Source organism: Camelus dromedarius, chromosome Y (assembly GCF_036321535.1).
Source record: "Camelus dromedarius isolate mCamDro1 chromosome Y, mCamDro1.pat, whole genome shotgun sequence".
Taxonomy (NCBI): Eukaryota; Metazoa; Chordata; class Mammalia; order Artiodactyla; family Camelidae; genus Camelus; species Camelus dromedarius.
In genome coordinates this window covers 16,903,361-16,922,483 of record NC_087473.1, presented here as the reverse complement: position 1 = coordinate 16,922,483, position 19,123 = coordinate 16,903,361, and the positions used below count along the sequence as shown (strand labels likewise).

The 19,123-nt window shown below is 45.1% G+C and overlaps 1 protein-coding gene across 2 annotated transcripts in view; it reads right to left on the bottom strand.

Annotated features, from left to right (window-relative positions):
- Nucleotides 1-19,123, bottom strand: part of LOC105086568 (pseudouridine-5'-phosphatase) — a 498,657-nt gene that overhangs the window by 93,632 nt on the left and 385,902 nt on the right. For both annotated transcript variants that reach the window (XR_010379551.1, XR_010379552.1), the window contains one exon: nucleotides 18,347-18,469. The gene's annotated coding sequence lies outside the window, so the exon portion shown is untranslated. The remainder of the gene's footprint in view (nucleotides 1-18,346; nucleotides 18,470-19,123) is intronic.

Sequence of the window (19,123 nt, the reverse complement as noted above, 5' to 3'; positions counted from 1 at the left end):
GTCAACGTCACACTTAGCCAGGAAGCAGACTGTTTACTGGTCTGCAGTTGTCATCACTTCTTGGTTTCAGGGAAGATGAAGTTTTCTTCCATTTACTTTGTGGGAAAGGGACTGAAGTTAAAAAAAAAAAAAAGCCTTCATCATATTTAACACGAGTACTGGATTTTTTTTTTTTTTTTTTACTTACATGATTCATCTTACAAGAAATTCTGTAAAAGCTTGACTTTTCCCACCTAACGATCATCGTGAAGTGGCTGACACATTTCTACCAGAAATTCTCACAAGTACCCACTACAGGCCTTTGATTGTCCTGAACACGTGTCAGTGAATGAAAGGCCACGAGTAACACCTTCTGAGAGTCTACCACCTTAATTTGAATTTCATCTTCTCCACCAGTCCCAGGACCCCTTATTTTGAGCAGAATTAGCTTTGTAAGCATCATCTGCCATTTTGCACACAAAATCTCTTTCTTCATTTGAAACACAATGGATTCCTCCTTGAAGTGAATTCAGCAAATCTGTGTTTGAGGAGGACCAGCTGTGTTCAATGGCCCTCTCTCTTCTTCAAGCTCCTGTCCCTCCTTGGGGACAGTTGACATTTCAAGTGAATGGAGGTCTCCGTTTCTGTTTTTCATGAATAATGAAAACATATGTTAGCGTTACGTCTGCCTGGCATTTAGCCCTAATCTTCAAGTGCACGAGATATTCAATAAAGGTTGATGGACATGTTATAGTTTGGGGGAAGAACTTGTGTCCAATTTAGAAGGAGAGAATCACCTTCCAGACACATTATTTTTTCTAATTTGAGGTCTTAACAACCGACATGATTAGTCTAGAATATAGTCATTAAGATTTGTCTGAGTTACTTAATAGTCATGGAAGCACCAATGTTTTCTGTTAGAAAATTAAGTAATTAAGATGAATATTGATCATTATGGATGGCAATATAAATGCAAACTTCCAAGGGGAAGAGTCTAAATATTTCATCAAAGTGCCTAATCATTTAAACTGGAGTCTTGCCTACTGATAAATGATGCTTAAATAATGCAGATATAAACATGCTGCATTGTTAGGAAAATTGCATAAATGTTGCATCTTTGAGTTTTTAAATGGAAAGAAAATATTCTAACTGGAGAAAATGACTAGTTACTCGTTAAATTCCTCAGGCATGTCTAAAAATATCGAGAAAATGAAACAGCACGTTGTTCTTGGGGCTGAGTTAAGTCTGGCATAGACTCAGGAAAAGAGCACAATTTAAAAACAATCACAACTCCATTACTGGGAATTTATCCTAAAGAAATCATCAGATTTACAGAAAGATTTATGCACGAGGATGTTTACTACAATGCTGTCAACAGAAGTAAAAATCAGAAACAAGCACAAATGCTCAGCAAAAGGAAATGAGTTGACTAGATTGTGTGGTGCTTATCAGCTATTAAAATTCGGATCAAAACAGGTACCACACTGGAAGATCTTTCAACATACAGCACTGTATTTTTAAAGCCAGATGCAAAATTATATCTACAGTATGATCCTAAATTTGTAAGCATATTCCTAAGATGTATCTATTAGATACCGTATATAAAATACGCATTACGTAAATAATTTAAATTTAAATAAATATGGACAGTGTTCACCTTTGGGAAGCAGAAATATCCAAGAGTTCAAACAATTCCTTTTTACTTTTCTACATTTTCCAAAACTTCTTGCAGTAAAACTGTCTTACTTTTTATTTCTTCTAAAGATTGTTTTTGAGGTGAGGGAAGTAATTTTATTGATTGATTGATTCATTGATTCATTCATTCATTGGAAAGTCTGACAGCTGACAAGGATGGGAAGCCTCCTACCATTTTGGGCAGATGAGTAAATATTATCTGATACGTATATTCCAAGGATCACTCCTAACGTCCTCTGATGACTCTCTAACGCCTCCAAGATAATGTTCCTACTTCTTAATGTGCCTACCGGTCCCACTGGTCTTCCACAGTTGCCCAATGTTCAGTATACGCTCCAGTCTTTTCCAAAAGTACTCCCATTTCCCCAAATCCACCTTGCTGTTGACTACACTGTACCTCTGGGCATCCTCATTCCTCTGGTTCCAAAGTTCTGTTTTCCACTCTTTGATAAGCCAGTCCTGCCTTGTGCATTGAAAACCACCAGTTTGTCTTCTTTGTTGTGACACTATCTGGGTTTTATGTTAGCCCCTTTTCACGTGTCTGCCTCTCATCCCAGACGGTGAGTGTCCTGAGGACAAGAACTCTTCTTCTCAGAAGAACTCATGGTCATTGATGAAGTAAAAGGGAGAAGATTTGGAGAAGACAGCGTAAGTCCCAAAACCACATTTGGAAAGTGGCAAAGAGTGCCCAGTGGGGAAAAAAAGAATAAATCACTGGAAAAAGAAGCCCCAAAGCGGAAGATTATACAGTGAAGCCCCTTCGTAGTTTCACAAGTGGATCAGACATTTCTGTCTCCGTATTAATGCGTTTTCCTATTAATCCACATTTACTTGGTCCAGATGGCAGATTTCAGTAGTCCTAAGGATGGGAAATTTGGGAGGAAACAGGATTGTGTAAAAAACCTAGGATGACTGGGTTTCTCACATGTTTTTACTGGACACGTTTTTGAGGACTTTGAGAGGCTTTTGATTTTTTTAAACATTTTTTATTGATTTATAATCATTTTACAATGTTGTGTCAAATTCCAGTGTAGAGCACAATTTTTCAATTATACATGAACATATATATATTCATTGTCACATTTTTTCTCTGTGAGCTACCATAAGATCTTGTGTATATTTCCCTGTGGTATACAGTATAATCTTGTTTATCTAGTCTACAATTTTGAAATCCTAGTCTATCTCCTCCCACCCCCGCCCCCTTGGCAACCACAAGTTTGTATTCTATGTCTGTGAGTCTGTTTCTGTTTTGTATTTATGCTTTTTTTTTTTTTTTTTTTTTTTAGATTCTACATATGAGCGATCTCATATGGTATTTTTCTTTCTCTTTCTGGCTTACTTCACTTAGAATGACATTCTCCAGCAGCATCCATGTTGCTGCAAATGACGTTATGTTGTCAGTTTTTATGGCTGACTAGTATTCCATTGTATAAATATACCACCTCTTCTTTATCTAGTCATCTGTTAATGGGCATTGAGGCTGTTTCCATGTCTTGGCTACTGTAAATAGTGCTGCTATGAACATTGGGGTGCAGGTGTCATCCTGAAGTAGGGTTCCTTCTGGATATATGCCCAGGAGTGGGATTCCTGGGTCACAGGGTAAGTCTATTCCTAATCTTTTGAGGAATCTCCGTACTGTTTTCCACAGTGGCTGCACCAAACTGCATTCCCACCAGCAGTGTAGGAGGGTTCCCTTTTCTCCACAGGAGAGGCTTTTGATCTTTATAATCAAAAATCAAAAAAAATTTTGATTATAAAAACAGAAGGATCTGTCAAGTGGAAGGTAGTCTCTACTTTCATTTCTACTTGAAGTGCTTCATGCTTTCTCCTGGGAAAACAGTCTTAACTCGTGGCAGCTAGAGACGTGAGGATGTAACTCAGAGGAGAGAGACAGGGTCCAGCTCCTTTGTTCAAGGCTATAATCCTAAATACAAAAATGTCTTCTGTGCATTTTAGTCTCGTTCAGCGGAAACGGAGGCTGTGGTTGGGGCACATGGGAGAAATGAGGACAGCGTATCGGGCTGGGCTATTTAACGTGACCTGGGAGACAGTTTAGGACACCGAAGAATCACAAGGGAAGGACATAACAAGCATGTTTCCCATGCAGTTCCTCCAGAGAGACGTCCATTTCTGGATTAGGGGGAGCCAACTCACCCCTGAATCAAGAGATGAGACGACAAGATGGTGCACAATTCTGGAAGCATATCGGTGGCCACGCTGATTTTTTAAAATGAAAACACTGCACAACATAGCTGAATTAAAAGTAGTAATTTTTTAAGGTGTTCATTATGAATAGCAATTTGATTTTTTTTTTTCAGGTGTCAACTCATATGGAATGGAGTTAGATTTGTTTCCAGACCTGTACATTCTCATGAGTTAAATTTGCTGCAGACTCAATGGATGTTTAGGAGTTTTGAGATGTAGGTAGTGAAAAAAAAAAAGGGGGGGGGGAGGATTTATTCTATCTCTGTCTTAAAATGCCCACGATGTAATTCATAGTTCTCTCAGTGGTTTCATTTTACTGACACGTAGGCTTAGATTTAAAAAAAAAATCAATTTTGGATTTAAATAAATTCGCTAAACTCATACTCTATGATGTACACCAGAGTCTACTGAAATTCATGGGAAATAAAAAGTTCCGTTGAAGACATTCCAAGAGAATGGGTATGGAAAATGAAAGGAAAGTGACAGTTTGCTCAGCGGTCTCCAAGTCTCTCATGTCATCCAGTGTGTGATACTGGTAATCTCCCTTCTCATCCGTAAGCCTGTTAATCTTGCTGTTCTGGGCCGCACTTTTAATCAGTTCTGGCACTCAGTAGGCACGCTGAGGGAAATCATTTTCCTACTTCTGTTCTCTCCTACTGCAGCGAAGGAGGAACTGTCTCCATTTCTGAAAGTTATCCGGAGCGATTTGCGGTGAAGTGGGTTGCGGGGCTGCACGGAAAGTGGCATGAACGTATCGGCCGGGGCCAGATCGTCCTCCATCAACACCGCGTTTTCCCCTTGTTCTACAATTCCCCAAAACATTTCACTGCATTATCTCATGATGGGATTGCATCCACCGAGAAAATTAACTGGAAATTCCGTGATTTCTGTGATTTGAGCGACTCTGTCATTTCTGTGGATTTCTCTGTACCAGTGAGCACAAAGGGCAGAAGTGCAAGTAAACAATTTCCAAATATTTTAAAATGCCTACAATTTACCCAAAAAAACCCCCAAAAAACAAAACACACACACACACACACACAAAACCCTTACTTTGAGTGATTCTCCATATTCTCATAGTTCAAAGGGTTTTCATGTTATTTTTGGCTTTCAAGACACATATTAACTATATATATCAGTCTATAGAGAGATTATGTATAATTATTATATAGAGAAATTATACAAAAGTGCTTATTATTATTTAATTTTAACATGAGCGACAGATTTGAAGCAAATCTGAGGAATAAGTTAACGACGGACCTACTGTGACGGGATATGCATGTATTCACGTATGTATGATGTTTTACTGGAGAAAATCAATAAAACTCCGATTAAACAATTTTTAAAAAAAAAAAATTCAGCCCTTCTTCCACGCTAGAGGTAAGAACTGTCAACCTTACTTATGGTTTAAGTTTTCCAGCCACTAAACAGTATGTGTGATTATATCCGTGTTCATAATCAGATAGAGCATTGGTGCTACACGGCTGTGTCACGGTTAATTAACCAGAATGTCTCCCGAGGAAGTCAATTCACGCTGCCGTTCCAATACTGCCAACTTCCGCGGATTATGTATTTCCCCAATCTGTGTGCTGTTTTCCTCAGCGTTAAATTCCTAAAAGGACGCTTGCAAAGACAAATTTAAGATATCTAAAAGGCTTTTACGATCTATTTCTAAACGGCCTACCAGAAAGGTTATACAAAATTATTCAAAGCGTCCAAGCATACTAGCCTTTGACACATACCCAGGACCATGTTTTCTAGTTTTTCATTATAATACGTTCATTTTCTGTTTTTCATTCTAATATGTTCATCGCATCATGGAACATTTACACGGTGTTTAAATATAAGCATTTGTTTATTTGTGAATTTAAGCTTTTTTCCCATACGTTCATGGGCTCTATAAATGCTACTGTAAGTATTTTTTTTAGCTTTAACCATCATTTGATTAATATTTTCATATCACTTAAGAATCCTTTATATTATACATGATATGTCACGTGTTAAAAGCTATTCTCTGCATATTTGTCATGTACATTTTCTTAATATTATACAGAAGCTTTTTATTTGTATAGTAAAATCTGTTAAGTTTTTTTTTTTTTCATTTAAAAAAATTTTTGAAGGGGGAGGGTATAGCTCAAGGGGTAGAGTGCATGCTTAGCATGCACAAAGTCCTGGGTTCAATCCCCGGTACCTCCTCTAAAAACAGATACATCTAATTACCTCCCCCTACTGAAAAAATAAATTAAACAAACAAACAAGCAAAAATATTTTGAGCCCCAACGATGAAGATTCTCCCTAAAGCTGGAGAATCAATGGTGAGTACAGTGCACCTTCTCTCTCTCTCCTGGGGGCCTTAGTGTATTGGAGGAAAGAAAGATGTTAATTTTGAAAACCAGAGAAATACATATGTAGCTGTCAGTTTTGATAAGTGCTGTGAAGGGGTATCACGGGTTAGGATTCATGGGTTTCCCCAAGGAGAGTCGGTCTACCATGTGGGTGTCGGTGGGTGAGAAACGATATCTGAACAATGATCTCAAGTGGCTTGGCATCCCGTGGGTGTGCAGGGAAGAGCCCTGAGGCTTGGGAGTGGGAGGAAGAAGTGGGCATGAAGAGTAGGGGGCTGCCCTTCTATCTTCCACATTTAGACTCAAGCTTGCAATGTCTTCCTGCATCCCAAAGTTCTGTCAATCATTGTCTACATTTCACATTTATTTCTTTTCTTTTTAAACTGCATCTTTCATCGCTGGGCAATGTGTTTGGTGTAGCGTGTGGGGCAGGGGTCTAGTTATCTATCGGTGGTCTGTGCTGATGTTCTTTTCCTGCAACATGGTTAACTTGTTCTGTTGATGTTAAAACATAGCATTATCATGTATCAGATCCTGATACGTATTTTGGCCTCAAGTGCCTATAAAATAATGTCAAAGAAACTAGAATTCACTTACAAGTGATTTTAATCATAAAACGCAGGAGTGTATCATAGAATAAATGCCTGGGTTTTAATAGATGCCAGGGGTATTCATGTTGAACATATAACTAGAATTGAAATGAAATATTCATAGTATGATATTCTTTTAGAATCTTAATGGAAGGATTCTGCCTCCATCAAGGTGACATTATTGAAGGTCCTTTTGGGTTTTGTTTGTTTGTTTGTTTGTTTAACACCTTATTGTGGTGTGGTTCCTATACAGTAAACTACACAGATTTCAGATGTACATTTTGATAAATTTTGATACATATCGACACCTATGAAACCCCCATCACAATCAAGATAGCTTAACATTTCCATCACTCCCCAACAGGTGCAATTTTCAAATTCCCAATTTGTCCCTTTCCACCCCCTTTACCCCCTGGTAACCATAAGTTTATTCTCTATGTCTGTGAGTCTGTTTCTGTTTTGTAGATAAGTTCATTTGTGTCCTTTTTTTTTTTTTTTAAAAGATTCCACATAGAAGTGATCTCATACGGCATTTTTCTCTCTCTTTCTGGCTTGCTTCACTTAGAATGATGATCTATCGGAGGTCCCTTTGGCTAAACTCCATCTATATCTACTTTTGTTACTCATACTGAAAAGCTAATAGCATTTCTTTTTCTTCTACAATACCCACGAATGTATCCACCTGAAGAGGCAAACACTTTGCATCCCTGAGGTTGGCAAGGCTTTTTATGAACAGCATACATGGAGCATGAATCTCAGAGATGATAAAGTTTGCTGCCTCGTAACAAACAACTTCTGTTCCACAGGGGTCACTCTGCAGTCAGTGAAAAGCAAAGTGCTCCATGGGAGGGGATGCTTGCAGCACACAGGCAGCTAGGAAAGAGCCTGATACAGCAGAATATACAAGGGCTTGCTTCCAACCCATCAGGAAAAAAAAAATACAAAAAGACAGACAACCATATAAAAATGCAAGGAAGAGAATCTAACAGGTACTACACAAAAGAGAATCTCTAAACGGTCAGGAAGCATAAGAAGGTATCTGAACATATTACAACCAGAAAAACGCAAGCTAAAAGCACAAAGTGACACCATCACAAACTCCCCTGAATTTCTAAATTTGCAGAGACTCACATTGCTGGGTGTTGCATGGTTATGAAATGGTGCTACCCAATGGAAATTTTTGGGGATAATGAAAGGTTCTTTTCTGGGCTGTCAAATATGGTAGCCACATGCATCCACTGAGTACTTGAAATTTGGCTACTGGGACTGAGGAAGTGGAATTTAACTTGTGTTTCATAGTCATTAAATTAAACGACCACGTGTGACTGGCGGCTACCACATTGGAGAGCAGAGATATAGAACATTAGGGCCATGTTGGTGGGAGCGTAAATATGTAAATACCAGCTCTTTGAAACATGTACTTAGAGTTGAACATACATATCCCTTAAGACTCATCAATTTCACTTTAAGGCATATATGCAAAATTGTTCTCGGCAGCATTATTTATAATCGCCCCAAATGGGAAACACATCCAGTGTCCTTCAGTGGTAGATTCAGTCGATAAATGATTGTACTTTTGTGCAACGGGACACCGCAGAGCACTGAAAAGGAACCAGCCAGCACGAAGCCAAGCAGCAGTGGTGAGCCTCACCCACATAACACTGAACATCACAAGTCAGACGCCGAAGAGGAAGTATTCTATGATTCTAGTTTTATGAACATTAAAAGGAGCCTAAAATACTCCATGGCATGAGAAGTTATGACTGGGAGAAGTAGACGGGGATCGACTCTTTGACCAACGAGATGCATACCCAAGTAGATTCAGTTGTGATAACTCAAGCTTCCTACGGATTTCAGTTCAGATGCTTCTCAGTATGTATGCTCTGTTTTCATAGAAATAGTGAACACGGGAGCAACACACTAATGACATGGAAGACTGTACCATAGCGTCAGAAGATGTGAAATCAACAGGTAACGTCGCGAAAAAAAATTGAGGGACCGCTTACCTGATGTGTCTTACGTATACACAAAAGCAGTATTAAAAAAATATTTTAGGGTGATGTTGGAATAACTATAAAGTAAAAATGATCAATAATAAGAGAACGTGAGACCAGAGGCTTGACTGGAAATGTGTCCTGTCCGAGAACCGCAGAAGAGTGAGTGGCGTGTCATGCTACCACGCCTACTTGGGTTCAAGGAAATGTAGTGTCTATTTCATTTTTGTGGTTTCCTAAAGCAACACGACACACCTCCCCCAGAGAGGGCACCGTGTTACAGGGTGGGTCATAAATTCATTGTAAAGCAAAAGCTACTCCCACTGAGGGAAGATCTGAATTGAAGGAACAGGGACACAGAAGAGCTGACCAAGAAGGCACTGAGCACACGGTGAGTTCCTGCAGGGAATTTGACAGGAACACGAACAGGAATAAAAATGAAACCCCCCTTGTCATCCCACCAAAATTCCAGCGGAGTTTCTCCCCCACGTTTTGTCAATCCTAATGAATCGTGGTAGTTAAATGAACTATTTTGCCAAGAGGAATGTCTCTGTCCAAAGATGGGTCAAGTCAAAGAAAGAGATTTCGGTGGAAAATAAAGCTTGTTGGAAACCAGATTTGCATGTACCCTGCTAATTCATGCAGAAGGGCCCTTTCAAGTTGTCGTGTACCTAAAAATATGACTAAGATTTTGGGGGAACATTCACCGTGTGGTGCCGTAACCTAACGAATCATGTTTTGCAGCTGTGTGTCCGCCTGGTTTGGTCCCTGAATCTTCCCAGACCTCCAACACAAATGGAACCAGAACTCCAAGTTTAACGTTTGAAACGTCGGCAGCCTTGCATTGGAGAAAGCAGGAATGCCCTGAGACCATCTGACTTGAGTTCACAACGCTTTGTTTTATTTATCCTCAGATCAAATGGCCTGTGTTTGGCCAGCTTGGCATCAGGGAAGATTCCGTGCAAAGACTTTCCAAACCTTGCGAGTTGGTGTCTTTTATGAGGTAATTACAATGTCCGGTGCGCTTCTGGAACACGAAGTCACGGGGCGGCATTTCAAGCTTTGTTGTTTCCATTCTTCTTCTGACAGGAACTCTGCCGCGGGAAAAGCACCGCTGTTCTTGAATTCCGTCATGTTCCGCAATGAAGATAAAGTTCAAAGAATGCTGAAACTTTATCCTGCCTCCCCCCACCACCCAACCCTTTCTAACGTCCTGCCTGATCTGATGTAGACAAAGGCAGGCGTTCATGATCACATGCCATCAGGAATTTTATTGTATGAACCACTCAAGTAAACACAGTCTTTTTGACATTCATATGGCAATGCTGGCAGTGGGTTCTCAGGGTGCATTTCCCCGTTTACACCTCCAGTTTGACGTCTGGTTTTGTTCATGTCTTTATCCCCACCTTCACCCCCATGCAGCCCAACGTGTGCCCAGGGGAAATCTGATGCCATCTTTAGTTCCTTGCGGGGTATGTGATTGAACCAGAGGCAACTGCTGTAATCTTGCTAGTGTCCAGCTCAGGAATTGGGGTAGGGAGGGGAAGGGATCTGGTTCCTGCTAATAAGATAAGGGTTGTCCTCTGCAAGGCTCCTGGGAGACTGCCCTCCTAACTGGCAGAGACACAGAGAAGAGGTGGTCCCTTTGCGGCCCCATCACCTGTCTCTGTCCTGAAGCCACGCCTGTAACTACCAAGCGGAGGACAGTCAACTCCAAAGCCTGCCGAGCAGGAAGACGGAAGACACCTGGGTTCTCAATGGTGCCACCTGATTCTCCCACCAGCATGTCCATCTGAACCCCCACTGCCCCCAGGCTTCCCGTGAACTGAAATCTGGACCTAGCAAACAAGCTTATCAGACCTGGGGACTGGCAGGCTGATGGAAACAAAATTAAAGCATTCTATCACAGCTAGCCATGCAGTACCTACCCCTCACCACGCTGAAGACTGGAATGAAACACTTCTTTTGTAATAAAATTTGACCTATTTATCTCCTAAACTATTTTTAAGCAACAGGAAAGAAATTCAAGCTGGTGAAAAATACAATATGTCACATTCACATCCGCCCGCAAAACCCACACGTGCCCACTGGGTTACGGCCACGGCTTTAAAGGATGAGATGCTGAGAGAGTTCCCCCAGCCTGGGAAGAAATAAAGCAGGCTGGCTAAAACAAAAGGAGCTTGGCCCCGTTGGCAAACAACATGAAAGTAAACTTAAAAAATAAAGCAAATTTTATTTCTCTAAGATGTACCAGTGTGTATTCCCCAAAGTACCCAAGACACAAAACTTCAGTTTTGTTCAGTCTTGGTTGAACCCTTTAAACAAAGTCGTTGGACCCAGTGTTAAGAACTTTTTTCTTTCTAATTGATTTTTAGAGTGCGTCCCCAAAGGTGAGCAAGACAGGACAATGAGCAGCTGAAACAGTTTGTAAAGGAGACGTCATTCAACTCATTTCACGTGATCATGGGGTACAGCCCACGCCCACGGCACTGGGGGGGGGGGGTCCCGGGAAGTGACAGGGGAGGACGCTGCCGCCGGTGAGGTCGGCAGCCCGTGCCCACGTGACCGTCTCTTTGGGCACACGGAGTTTGATTATGTGGCACTGGCGAGCTGGCCTTCATCACGAAAACCAGACGGCAGGCGAGAGTCGGGCGAGGAGAGGCTGAGGAGTGCGGAGCGAGCCTGTTTGGACTTCCTCGCTGTGGGTGTGTTCAGAGCCTCCATGCTTGCTACGGACTCGACGCCTGAGACCCCACCCTATTCACATGCTGAAGCACTAACCCCCCACGTTGAAGGTGGCTACAATCAAGGATAATAACCAAATAACCAAACAGGCCAAAATACTGTTCAAGGCTTACAGGAGATGGGTTATTATCTAGCTGGGGAGGTTGGGGAGCTTAAAGACAGAGGCACACAGGCTGGGCTCCCTCCCAACTGGAGGAAACCGTGAAGCAAACGGGGCAGGAGTCGGACCTGGTCCATCGGGCTGGTCCTTCCACAAGCGCGCCCCTCCACGTACACCTTAGACTCCTTCCATGTACAGATGGTCTCACACAGCGCCGGATACGATGCGCCGCTCTTTGAGCAATCAAATGCGCACCAGCTCATTCAAGGCTCTGAGAAGTCCTGCAGAAAGTCATCCAGAATTTCCCAAATGTGTAACAAGTCATGGGAAAGAGTCTTGGCAATGATCTTGGAACTACAGTGAACCAGGCAATGCCTGGGGGCGGCAGTGGGATATTCCGGGAGAGCTGAAATTGTGAGGACCGAGGGTCAGGAATTAGATGCCAGGTGGATGATTGAAGGCTGGCCACCCCCCAGCACACACACACACACACACCAAACAAAGTGCTTAGATAACTTTGACGCTCATTTTTCTCGCTGTAATTCGGTAAATAACAATCCGGAAGTTTCGACAGACTTTGAGCAAGTGAGAAGTGGACAGAAGAAGGAACGAGGTAAAGACAAAATTAACTGACTTCTGTTTCACTTCGATGGAGCCGGTCCAATGATACTGTGTACGTGACGCACTTCAAAATGAATCGTTACTTCTGAAAATTGGTGTAACAGTATTTAAGGACAAGGACAAGCAACAGCAGTTTCTCGAGCTGCCCGAGAGCCTGACCGTTACAGAATACGACCCCACATCCCACAAATGCCTGCGCCAATGGTATTTGCCACCCTGTCTTAAATTTTACTTAAACGGCGTCCTTCATTGGGTTCGATCTCCGCTTTGGTCTCATAAACACGGTGAAGATGACAGATCTCACGCTCAAAAGCCAGTAACAGTGAACGAAACTGAGGTGGGCTTATTAAACCAGGACGGGACAAGGATTCTCCATAATACATACAATTATTGGAAATTCTGCACAATCAATCAAGCCCAGGGCAGAAGTCAGAGGCACACGTATTGGAAATGACGAGACGAAATTGGATTTGTTTACAGACGCTATGAAAGGTCTGCGTGGCAAAAGCAAACGGGTCTGTTCTTAGCCGGCCGGGCACATTGATTAGTCCCCAAATATTTTAATATTTTTCCTCTGCCAAAGCCAAGTAGTAAGAAACAATTTCCAAGGTCTGGAAGCACCAGGACACAGAGTCTAAACCCCGAGATGCACGCCGCGGGGCGTCATTTCCACCAGCCCCAGAACGGGCTCCTTCCGTCGGTGACCGCCCTTCACGCCGGCCGCGCCCCCTCGGCCGGCAGGACAGGTGAAGGGGTTTGTTTTTTCCCTCTAACAGCCATGGAAAAGCACGCACAGGGCCTCAAGCAGGTACAGACACGCTCTAATTGGCGTTTTAGAGAGTTCTCTCCGACTACAGGGAGGAGACAGGCTTACAAGAAAAACAGCAAGAGCAGAGAGTCAGCCAGGACGAGGGGTTTGCTCTGAAGGAGTAAGAGAAGCGCACTTGCTAAAGGAAACCCGTCTCCCTGCCCTCAGTCCCTCCGACCCCGAGTGGTGCGTCTTCCACACCCAGTTCTCGTCGGACACCAGCTGCATGTCCTGCGACTCAGTTCGACTCTGATACGACCGACCCCGAGTTCGTGCAGACACCAGGGGCTAAGGGCTCAGGCCCCCAGGACGGCCCCCACTCAACACCAAGCACCAGGGGGGTCCCCAGGTCCCCCACACTTCTGTCCGGCTCGGTTGCAAACTGAGGGTTCCCACGACCCCCTCCCCACAGAACTTTGGAAACACCTGGCTCTCTTACCGTTTATCCTGAAGACGGGGGTGAATCTCCAGACGACGAGGTCCAGGAGGGTCCCGAGTGCTGGGGCTTCAGTCTCCGTGGACTTTGGGGGGCAGCTGCCTCCCAACCTGCGGGCGTGCTCCCCACCCTGGAAGCTCTCAGAGTCCTCGTATTATGGCTTTCTTATGGAGGTGCCATCAGGCAGGACTGGTTAAACCCTTGGCCGCTGGGGTTTAACTCAGCCCGCAGCCCCTCTCCCCTCCCCGGAGGCTGGGGGCGTGGCTAAGACGGTCAGCCCTCTGGGCACGTGCTTGGTCCCTCTGGCCGCCAGCCCCACCCCCAAGAGCCAGCGCAGCGGCGTGAACTCAGGTGTGGACGAGCTTCTAGGAATAACAAGACATACTAGCCTCATGCCCATCACTCAGGAAACCACTGAGTTTCAGGAGCTCGGGGCCAGGAACCAGGGAGGTCCTCCTGGAGGAGGTGGCCCTGCATCCAAGGACAGTGTCCTCAGAAGAGACAGAAGAGGAGAGACACAGACACGGAGGAGAAGCCACGTGGAGATGCAGGCAGAGATGGGAGGGAGGCAGCCACCAGCCCAGGGATGGACGCCTGGAGCCCCCAGAAGCTGGAAGAGGCGGGAAGCAAGGAAGGACCCTCCTTGTGAAGGATACGTGTCTGTTTTAAGCCGCTTGTCTTTTGGTAATTTTTGAGTCCTGTAGAATATATGTAATGTCTTTTTACTCAATACCTTACCTCCTTAAGGAGTAGTTACATTTTAAGTTTTAGTTCCAGTTATTTAGTAAAAGACTTGGTGATCGAAGGAAGGGTGGAAACTCAGACACAACCGTGCAGGTGGGGGAGAGCTCTGTTTGGAAGAGCGAGCGTTTCTCCGCACACCTGAAATTCCACTTCTCCGCAGAGGCGGGAGGTCCCCCTGACAGCTCTGCCCGACCCCTGGGCGGACAAGCCCAGGTTAAAGGGGAACTCCAGGTACACGTTAGCTACCGAGGGCCACCTGTGAGTGAGGAAACTTGGCAGGTGTCCCTCACGTCCGGGTAGATACCCTGAGTTCATTTTCAAACAAGGTAAGAGGGATTTTTAAATTAATTTTAATAAAGGGAGAAAGAACCTGTAACCTTAAATTCTAAGAAGAAGAAGGGGAAAAAATGGGTGTGAAGCTGACACACCAGGAGCAAAGCCTACGTTGGCTTTATTCTTTTCTCAAAGCCAGAAGGAAAATATTGTGCAATGCCAAGACGTGGCTGATTAAGCAGTAACATTTGGAGAAGGAGACTGTCTTAATGGAATGAATCATTGTGAATCAGCAGGCTGAAATAAAGAATTATTTGAACCGTTGAACGTGGTGATTTAGTTTAAAAGGGAGAGAGAGACAGCCTAGAAAGTGGTTCTCAGGGCCGGCAGCCTGTCAGCCCCGCTGGGAACTCGTTAGAAATGCAGGTGCTGGGACAGCCCCCCAGGCCTGCTGACGCGGGCCCGTGGCAGGCGACTGGGGAAAAGGAATTTGGTTTTGCTTCTTAAGAGACTCAAACATAAAACCTTGCAATGCTTTATTTAAAGAGGCCGGCAGTTTGGAAATCTGCCTTTTGTGATGAAACCTCCGTCCCAGAGATGAAGCAAGGACTTGAAAATGGGGAAGGCTGGCAGCGCAGTCTGGTAGCTGATAAAGAGGTGATTGTCCCTCTCTCCGCAGGAACGACCGATACCGGTAGGTTCCATGTCCCAGTTTCACAGCCGTATTTAGGTTTCAGAAATGGTCTGCAGGCCGATGTGTGGGTTACATAAAACCTGTTGGGTTTATTGCTGATGACAGGCATGCGGCGCTGGTCGAAAAGCATGCTCGGGAGATTAGATTCCCCCTTTGATAATGACCGGAGTGCAATCAGAGAACGAAATTTGTTTTCTCGTCTGGTGACGCCAGAAAGGCTCCCTTCAGCTGAGCTGTCATGAGGAAATCATATGGAAAATTTGCACGTGTGTATTTAAGGAGGGCCTGGCGACAGGAGGGTCATGTAACAGCAGGTCAGTGCAAGGTACGTGATTTAGTCCTGAGCACGAGGGTAAGAAGCTGTTAGGTCAATTCCCAGTAATTGAAATTCAGAAGTATTGGCATTCAGCTTAAAAAATAATGAAGTTCTATGTTTCAAAAATCTATAGATATCGTCTATAAATACATTCACTCACCTATTTATCTCACCAACACCCGCTATGTCTTTAATTTATATACATACAGGTAACAGGTACCACTGCTCTGAGCAAGGTGTTTATAATGTAACACATGTGATTTTGACCATTCTTGACCCTCTTTTTCCAGGAAAGGGTATGAACTGGAAATAAATCACATGTATGCATCCACAGACACCCTTCAAATATGCAATCAAAATGAGGGTATTTCCAGGGACAGTAAAAATAACAAAACCCCATGTAATTTGAGAGATGCAGGAGAATTTTAAAATGTATATTAAAACATAATAAAAACAGAGACAGACTTTATCCTAGAAGGACGGCATTCCTGTCCCGGAATGTGTGACTTCAAGGAATGAAGAGATAACACGCCTCGGAGAGACAGAATGAAGATTGTTAGAAATAACGTGATTCCGAGGACGAGGGGCTGTAACTGTTCCTCAGGCTGAGTGAGGACGGGAGAGCCTGGCCTGGGGCCCCGCGGCTCACTTGGCGGGATGTGATTCTCAGAAACAGCTGTGTCTTGCCCCCCGCCCCCGACTCTGCATAGACAGCGCCCTTGGCGGAGGTTTGGGGGGCCCCCCGGTCAGGACAGGAGTGAGGAGGGGACCAAGGCTGTGGGTCGAAGTTAGGGATCCTGTCTTACATCCTTCAGGGCGCAGGTCGGCCCCACAACCAAGGGTTAGCCAAGCTCAAATGTCAATCCAAGGTAGGGAAACTCTGTCGGACCCCAGTCTCCCCAGTTCTGACCCACAGTGGTCAGGACTGAGTGAACAGAATTGAATGAGCCTGAGAACAGAATGAACGTAACCATCAACCCGCACAATCCCGTGTGATAAGTCTGACATGTACGTGGGGTCCTTGCAACGCCTAGAGTGTCCAAAACGTTTCTGCACACCTTACTTCAGTTCTCGTTGGGTTGTAAGAGCCTTTGGGGGAAAAAAACACCTCAATCGTGTGCCCGGAACTGAGGGCACAAAGGGAAATACAGTAAACAAAATAAAATCTCAGGCGATGCTGGAAGGCTGGTGGAGGGAGTAACGTCACACACTACACCACCGTCTGAATTGACACCAGGGCGACCCCAGGCTCCGTGTGGCCAAGAAGGGGCTCATCCTCCCAGGGGAGCTCAGGGGTCTTCAGAAACTCGGCGCCTTGGCGGCGGGTGCTGACAGGCGGGAGGCACCAGGTGGGAGAGGTGAAAAGACGGAATCAGGGAGTCAAAAGGACGCGCAGCCTCTTCTGAGACGTGAGAAGCTACCGAGGCTGCCGGGAACAGGGGCTCGAAGCCAGCGAGACGCTGCCGTGAAACACGGGGTGCATCGCCACAGTCTGAGGTGTGCCTGGCAGCCGGTGGCAGTCACAAATGTGTGTCCATCACCAAAGCAAGTGCCGAAGCACATGTTGTTTTTTTCTCGTATTATTTTGCAATCAAAGAGTTGGTTTCTTTCAGTCTTGGGATGTCCGTTAAATGACTCTTTTATACATAATTAATTTTATTTTTTTTTTTTAACGTCAAGGAGAGGAAACAGCTTTCAGGAGGAGCTACACAAGCGTGGGGCGGCTTTTCTCAAGCTGCGTGTGTGTTGCCTTTGAGACAGCCTGTTGGGGAGGGGGCGGGGAGGGGGGGGCGTGCAGGGTGGACAGGGTTTAAATCAAGAGACAGAGCTCCGCACAGCAGGCCGGGCACGCTGGTCTGCACTCACAGCCAGCTGATCCCCTAAGACGCTCGTCTCGGCTTTGGGTCCGGGTTAAAGATCTCCGGACTTCGTGGGAGAATGTTTCGGCACTTCTGCGAGTTTTTACTGGTTCCTGCTTCTGGCTGAACAGCCCTCCCGCCTCTCTCACAAAGAGTTTTGAGGCTGCAACCTCTCCATCACTCTCTCTCCCTACTGCTCTGTCCTACGGCCACAGCAGGTTCCTAAAAGCCAGCTCTAGGTTACTCTGGAAAGTCCCAGAAAAACAGACCAAGAGTAAAGACAAAACGAGCAAGCCAGCAGAAAAGCAGACAAGCAAGAAAAACACAGACTCCTCAGGCCGGCACCCGCTCTGCCATCTGGAGCCCCCAGTCAGTCCTCCTCTGTCCACTCGTGACGCCCTCCCCCCCCCACCGTGGTCTCCCTCCCCATCTCTAGCAGCCGGGCCATCTACTCAGCCCTCATCAAAGGATTGTCCACTTTTGTTTCCACGGCCTCCGAGTCCAGCCACGCCTGGACCAGTGAACGGGCCCCTGTCCGCCATCTTAACTCAGGGAGATATGTGACCTGATTGCTGCTTGTGACAAGTGACCTAAACCTGGTGGAGCCGTCCCCACCGCATCCACTGCTACTGCCTCCTCGCCTGCACTCTGAGTCTCCCCAGGGGTCATTAACCTAGCAGAATCAAGAGGCCACCGAGCTCTAAGGGCGACTCTCACGGCTAGGACTGTCGCCAAAGGGGCCACACGCACATCTACAGCAAGGACGCTCATGCCCGTGAAGTGCCGCACAGCTGGGCGCTTCGGCTTCTCATCGGCCAGCCTCGTCAGGGGACTACACAGACACCTGACGCCACACCGTCAAGCTGCGGACGCAGACGAGAGAGCAGGCAGGAAGCGGCGTCAGCAAGTGCCGGGCTCGGCGAGGGGGGTGAGGAGAGGTACCTGGTGGGCGAGCGGGGGCTGCGGTCACCGGCGTGGCACGTGTGCTTCTCCGTCTTCATTCCTCACACAACCACTCGGCAGAGTAGTCACGAGGGACCGGTCTCCTTACGGCTTGGGAATTTCCTGCAGACGAGCACAGGGTTTTATTCTGAGGTTCAGCTAGTCATTACTACCAAGGGCGCGGTTTTAAAATCATTAGATAGATGTCGGTTATATATTACATGCCCCAAATGGTGCTTGGTGTAGATTGGGTGTAGTCAGATATAGATAGACAGGTGGTGGCTAGATAGACAGATAGATGGATGGATGGAAGATGGATGGATGGATAGAAAGATATATAGATAGATAAGATAGGTAGATAGATAGATAGATAGATAGATAGATAGATAGATAGATAGATAGATAGATAGATTAGATGGATGGATAGATTGATTAGATGGATGGATAAATAGATAGACAGACAGACTGAATGGATGGATGAATGGATAGATCAATAGATAGACAGACAGACAGATTGGATGGATGGAGGGAGGGAGGGATGGATAGAAAGATAAGATAGATAGATAAGATGGATTGATGATTGGATGGATGCATAGATGGATGGATGGACAGAAAGACAGATAGACAGATGGGTGGGTGGGTGGATGGATGGATAGATAGATGGGTGGGTGGATAGATAGATAAGATGGGTAGATAGATAGGTTGATAAATGGATGGATGGATGGATGGATAGAAAGATGGATGGATGGATGGATACATGGATGGATGGGTGGGTGG